This window comes from Petaurus breviceps, unplaced genomic scaffold (assembly GCF_028583685.1).
Source record: "Petaurus breviceps papuanus isolate PSGF00001 unplaced genomic scaffold, PetGlider_PUasm1.0 174, whole genome shotgun sequence".
Lineage (NCBI taxonomy): Eukaryota > Metazoa > Chordata > Mammalia > Diprotodontia > Petauridae > Petaurus > Petaurus breviceps.
Genome location: NW_027185761.1, coordinates 29,060,535 through 29,067,219, shown reverse-complemented (window position 1 = coordinate 29,067,219; position 6,685 = coordinate 29,060,535). Strand labels below are relative to the sequence as shown.

The following is a 6,685-nucleotide window of genomic DNA, read 5'->3' as shown; positions in this document are numbered from 1 at the left end:
TGTTGTACATAGCAAAAGCAACATTTCAATGATGATCAACTGTGAAAGACTTTACTCTGAGCAAGACAATGATCCAAGACAATTCCAAGAGACTGGTGATTAAAAAAATGCTATTCACATCCAGAGAGAAAACTGATGTACTCAGAATACAGGTTGAAGTACACTTTTCTTTTCTTTTCTTTTTTTGCTTTTTTGGTAACATTGCTAAGGTAGAAATGCTTTCTATGAATTCACATGAATAAGTGGTATCATATTGCTTACTTTCTCAATGACTGGGAGGGAAAGAAGTAGAGACATAATTTGTAACTCTTTTTAAAAGAATATTAAAAATAAACACATTAGAAATATATATTGATTACTGCCTATGTGGAAAACACTATGCTAGTATACACCTCTGGTGGATACAAAGGAGTTTTTTTAAGTCATTGTTCTCATGGAGTTTATAATCAAGTTGGAAAAATTACATAATAATTATAAGTGTTAAATAACAAGAAAGTAAATGAAAATGATATCAAAAGGTATTATATGACTAGCTACCAAACAATTGGTCAATGAATTAATTCAATATTGATGCAGGTAACCTCTTGCTAATAATTTTTGTCACCAATCCATAGTGTCTTACTTTGGCTAATTAGTGGTGAGCCTTCACAATAAAATTATAAATAACAATTTCATGAACGAGATGGAATTAAAATGCTCCATAGCAGTATTCTCTGCTAATGTTTAAGTTAAAATATGTCTCTCTTCATCTCCTTAGGGACACACCATAATTATACTGACTAGGTTTTTTTTTCCCCCAGGATAGATTAGCATAGGGTCATGCATCTTCATCAGAGAAGAATTGCTAGTTTTCCCTTGGAATGTACTTTGCCTCTTATTTATTTCATTCTTATGGTGGTACTTGAGGATCATAATTAATAGGGATTGTGTTCTATGAGAAAAGAGTTGCAAAAACATCAGGAATATATAATATGTGTGTATATGCACATATACATGCATTATAATATGCACTACATACATATGTGCATGTTTGTATATGTATGTATATGTACTGTGTACAAACACACACATAATCTCCTTTACTTGCATGAATCTTTATGATAGTATACCACTGGACCCCTGGCTGTGGCATGACATTTGAGTAGTATGTTTCCAGACTAAACATGACAGTAATTAGGGGCTACTTCAATGCTATCATTTTCTTTAAACCTCTAAATGCTCTTAGCTGTGTATTAATAAAAAATAAGAATCCAGAAATAAGATTCCAAAATATTTTTAAACCTAGGTTAGAATTTGACATGTTCATTCCAGGGAAAGAAAAAATCTAGCTCTATTAAAGAATAAAATGCAAAATTTTCAAATTCTTGATATGACAAACAATATTATCAGTAGATGAGACCTTTAAAACTGTAATGAATCAAGCCTGTTTGCCATAACAAGGCTTTCTGTAAAGATCCAAATTCATTGCAAAGGGTGTTAGGCTTGTCAGAATTTTAGCTCTAAAGCTGAGATCTGACTTTGCTAGCTAGCTAACTCAGTGGCTAAATCACAACCACTCTGGTTCTCAGTTTCCTCATCCACAAAACAGGAATATGATACTTCTGCTACATAACAAGTTGAGTCATCTAAAGAAAGAACTTTCTAACCTCCATAGAAACTTCTCCAAAGAACTTTCTACCTTATTAATCTTGAGGCATTGAACTTTTATATACATATACTTGTATATGTACACATGTGTATACATGTATATCCAAATATGATTTAATCATTTTTGTAATGCTATGTATTGCATGATTCCAAACACTTATTCTGAAAAAAAGATCATGAGACTGCCAAAGAGGTCTATGGTATTATTTGGGAGGGAGGGAAATTTAGGAATGCAATCAATGCAAACTATTGCTATTAATATATGCCACATATTCAGAGAATCACACTATTGAAATTTCATACATAAAACATTATTGGTGCCATGTGAATATGTGTCCTTGCTGTTTACCTACCTCTGGGTCTCACAGGGTAGAAGGCATAAACTTCTTTCTTCCTCCAAGAACCAGGAATTGTTTCATCATCTATTTTGTCTCTTCTCCCAATAAAATTCAAAGCTTCCTTGAGTGTTTTTGAACAGTGTTGGGCAACCCTAGGATATGTGGTCATGTTCCCTAGTAGAAAAAATTGGTAAGAAATAAAATTGTTATGTTTTGGCAATGTCATTGAAATAATGCTCCTGATATAAAAACTACTTTGTTTTGGAAAGCCTCCAAAGTACTTTACAATGTTAATTGCAATCCAACAGTTGTTTCATATGATGTAAAAAAAATGCTGAGAGTTTAGTCAATTAAGCAATGTTGTGTTAATAAAAGGCAATGGAGTCCAATAATTGGAACATTTCTCAGCTAGAGTACAGGGTACTAAAATCAGACGATGAATGTTATCAGAAAAATAATACAATAAATGAGAATTTTCATCATCTAATTTAACTGGAGGGAAAACTTGCCTAAATGAAAAAAAAATGCTCATCTCTGAGCTCATGTCTTTGTGAAAGAAGACAATTTCATTTTCAAAACATATTTAATTTTTAATTGGCTCTCTTATCATATTTTCTGAAAATATTAATGTACTTTTCAAATAGTCTCTACTCAAGAATGAATGTAATATAAAACTAATAATAATGTCTCCCAACTTCTACCCAAATATGACAGAGTTATTTAGACATGGTAGATACACTCCTTTCCAATAATTATAACAATGCTTTATAACTAATTTCATAAACATTATCTTATTTGATCCTTAAAACAATTCAATTCAATAGAAAATCATGAAGAATCTATTATGAAAAAGTGCTTTTCCAGATTCTAAATGCAATGACATAAACAAAATGATTTCTTTCCCTCAAGGAATTTACATTATATTAGGAGGATACATTTATAACCAAATAGAAAATATATAAAAGCAATTTTAAAAGATCAAGAATAAATGGTTTGGGGGGAGGACAGTGGAAGAATGCTGATCCTGGAAACTAGACAGGTGTGGGTATAAGTTCCATTGGGACTCAGAAACTTATGTTCTGACAAATTCATTTTGAGTGTTATAAATACTGAAATCAACTATAAAGGGCCTGTGCTGGAAGATGTCATCTATATCCAGAAAAAGAACTGATAAATAGAATCATGCAAAGTATGGCGTGCTTGCATAAATACATAAATATGTGCATATATGGATATATGCTTACATGCATAGAAGTACACGCACACACACACACATATATTTGTGTCCAGTGCTAGCCTTCTCTAAGTCAGGGTAGAGATGGAAGGAGAAAAAAATAAAAAAAGTACACAAGAGAGTACAGATATAAACTTAGAAGGAAGTGCTGAAAACAGGGTAGCTTTGAAAACAATGTGTGGTATTAATTTTATAGGTTTTTTTAATTAAATAACATGAAATAGAAATCTGTGGTTTTATATTGAATCCTCTTCTTACGTTGTGCTAGGTACATTGAAATGTTATTTTTTGAATTTCTGAATTTTTTTATATAAGTTCAAAATGAATATTGTTTTCTGAAAAAGAAATGTGTTCTAAGGAAGATGATCACACAAGTTTGAATGGTTTTATGCTAGCTTTTCCCTAGTTCTACAACTGTTCTTACCTTTATTCGCCATGCTGCCTTTATGGAATGACGAATTGTTTCAATAGAATAGTAGCAATAATAACTATTTAATTAGGGATTAAAAATTTCCAAAGTATGTTACATATGTTATCTTATACAGACCTCCCAAATATCCTGTGTTTTTCATATCACTGTATTATTATCTCCATTTTACATATGAAAAAAGTGAGGCTCAGAAGATTAAAAGACCTACCCAATGTCACCTAAGTGGTATGTCATAGAATTGGAATTTAAATTCATGCCATGGTTTATTTTTCCACACAAATGAAACTCTATCATTCAAGGTATAATCAGTGACTACATTTTCAGCAAAGATTACCTGAAGACACATCATTTTCTTCAAACACATACAACGCTTTATCAACTTATGCTATTTTCCACCAGGTAGCAGTTTCCTTATCAACTGTGTGATTAAAGACAGACTAAACCAGAGTTTCCCAAACTTATTTGGCCTACTGTCCACTTTAAAAAAAATTAATTAGTGACCCCTAGAAATCTACTTTCTTTGACCCTTTAATGTTTTTTCTTTAAATTTATTCACTTTGGGGTGGCTAGGTGTCATAGTGAATAGAGTAGAATAGTGGAATATGATATATTTAAAATTATACTTCTGAAACATAGTAATCCATTTTAAATTTGTGACTTTTTTCCTGCATTGAATCTTTGATGACACAATATTGTATAATGTAACTGCATAGTATTTATGTTGTAAAGAAGTCATTACACACTTATATTCCTGCTGATGCATGTTGAACTTCCCAAAAATGCACAACATGCTCTCCTGTCAACACTTGTTTGTTAAGACCTCTTGGTGGACTTAACCACTGATTGGTTGTAACTTGCATTTTATGTGTTTATTTAGAAAATAATGTAATCATTATGACATTAACTCTCTTACACAAGAGTTGAAATGTATAGATTATTTTTCAAAATTTTCTTAACTTTTTTTTTCCCTTATGCTTCCACTGTAACCCTTATTTTATGCAATTCTCCCCAACTGCACGCTACTACTGCCCTCTGGGTTGTTCCAGCACCCCCAGTTGTCAGTATCACCCACTTTGGGAACCTATGCTCCTGCATAGGGGGGAATACCATAAATGTACACCTACTTGATGCCCTCTTCTGACTTCATACCTCGGCTAATTTTGAGGACTTAAACTCTAAAAGTTTGACCTCAGAATACACCTTCCAAAGTAGGTTTCTCTTAGGAAAAAGATGAATAAGATTTCAAAACTGACTTTCCTAAGTGTAAACAAACAGAAAACATTGACAAAGGAATTAAAAACAAAAGGTTTTAAAGCGTGCTTATAGACTTTATATGCAAACAGAAAGTAATAATCTTATGTTATGATGAAGAAAAACTGTACTGTAGTAAGGTATCACTTAAAAATTTCTGATTTCAGGCTCAGAGAATTATGTTAACAGCACAGAAACAGCTCTCTGAGTTAAAACCAAACTTTAGTTTAATTTCCAGCATCATAAGATAGTCTTCATTTTAAGGGTCAAGATATCTTATATCGGGGTCAGAGGCAAGATGCCAGCATAGAAGCAAGAAAACTCTGGCACTCTCCCCCATACCCACCTCAAATACCCATAAAATATGATTCTAAACAAACTTTAGAGCTACAGAACCCAGAAAGTGACAGAGAGAAACAAATGTCCCACAGAAGAAAGTGTGGCAGTTGGAAAGGAAAGGTCGATTGCAGTGTGCTGGCAGCAGAGCCAAGTCCTGCATGAGCTCTCAATTTTAGCCTCAGGGCAGCCCCAGTCACCTACAGCTTGAGAGACTTTGGGAGAGTGTATCACCAGCAGCTATGGCAGTTTCCAAAATTATTAACCCATAAATGCCAAAGACAAAGTGAGAGGTCATTGTGGACTTTGGGAATAGGGGGATTGAGAGTGTGGTCCAATCAGTCTCTGCCCCTAGAGGGAAAAGCAGCTGAGGTGCAGCAGCTGTCACCATATGGCTTCTTCAGAGCTCCTGGCCTGCAAATTTAAGGGGGACCAAAAGACTATTCTGAGGGGTAATCACTCTTGCTTTAACCTGATTGGATATGGATTACTGCCTAGGGTAGAGGTCCTGGCATGCATGACCAGGTGCCAGAGTCAGTGCAGGCTTCAGAGATGTCACCCAATGAATATCTCTGGCAGTTGAGAAAACCCCAGTGGATTGGGACAAAGCTCTACTCTATGGAAGCAGAGTTCTACTGTGGCAAAAAGCTCAAAAGTCAAGTAATGGAGTGGCAACATGAGCAAGCAAAGGAAGCAAAGCAAGCACAGCAGTAAAACCTTAGATTACTATTTTTGGGAAAAAATGATCAATGCATGGAACAGGAGGAAGACAATGAAGTGAGAACTCCTGTACCAAAAGATTCCAAGAAAAATATGAAAAGGTTACAGGCCATAGAGGAGCTCAAGAAGGATTATAAAAATCAAGTAAGAGAAGTAGAGGAAAAGTTGGAAAGAGAAATGAAAATGATGCAAGAAAATCATTAAAAGAGAGTCAACAAACTGATTGAAGAAAATAACACCTTAAAAATAGACTAACTCAGATGGCAAAAGAGGCTCAAAAAGCCAATGAGGACAAGAATGCCTTAAAAAGCCAAATTTGCCAGATAGAAAAAGAATCTCAAAACCTCACTGAAGAGAATCATTCCTTCAGAATTAGATTGGAGCAAATGACTTTATGAGAAACCAAGATACTATTAAACAGATGCAAACAAGTGGAAAAAAATAGAAAACAATGTGAAATATCTCACTGGGGAAACCACTGACCTGGAAAATAGATCCAGGACAGATAATTTAAAAATTACTTGACTACCTGAAAGCCATGATGAACAAAAGAACCAAGAAATCATCCTTCAAAAGATTCTCAAGGAAAATTGTCCTGCTATTTTAGAACCAGAGGGCAAAATGGAGGTTGAAAGAATACATCAATCACCTCCTGAAAAAGATCCCAAAAAGAAAACTCCTAGGAATATTATAGCTAGGTTCCAGAGTTCCCAGATCAAGGAAAAATAT

The 6,685-nt window shown here is 34.0% G+C and overlaps 1 pseudogene; it reads right to left on the bottom strand.

Moving 5' to 3' along the window:
• Positions 1-3,656, bottom strand: part of LOC138158346 (vesicle transport through interaction with t-SNAREs homolog 1A pseudogene) — a 36,185-nt pseudogene extending 32,529 nt beyond the window's left edge.
• Positions 3,657-6,685: the final 3,029 nt, after the last annotated feature.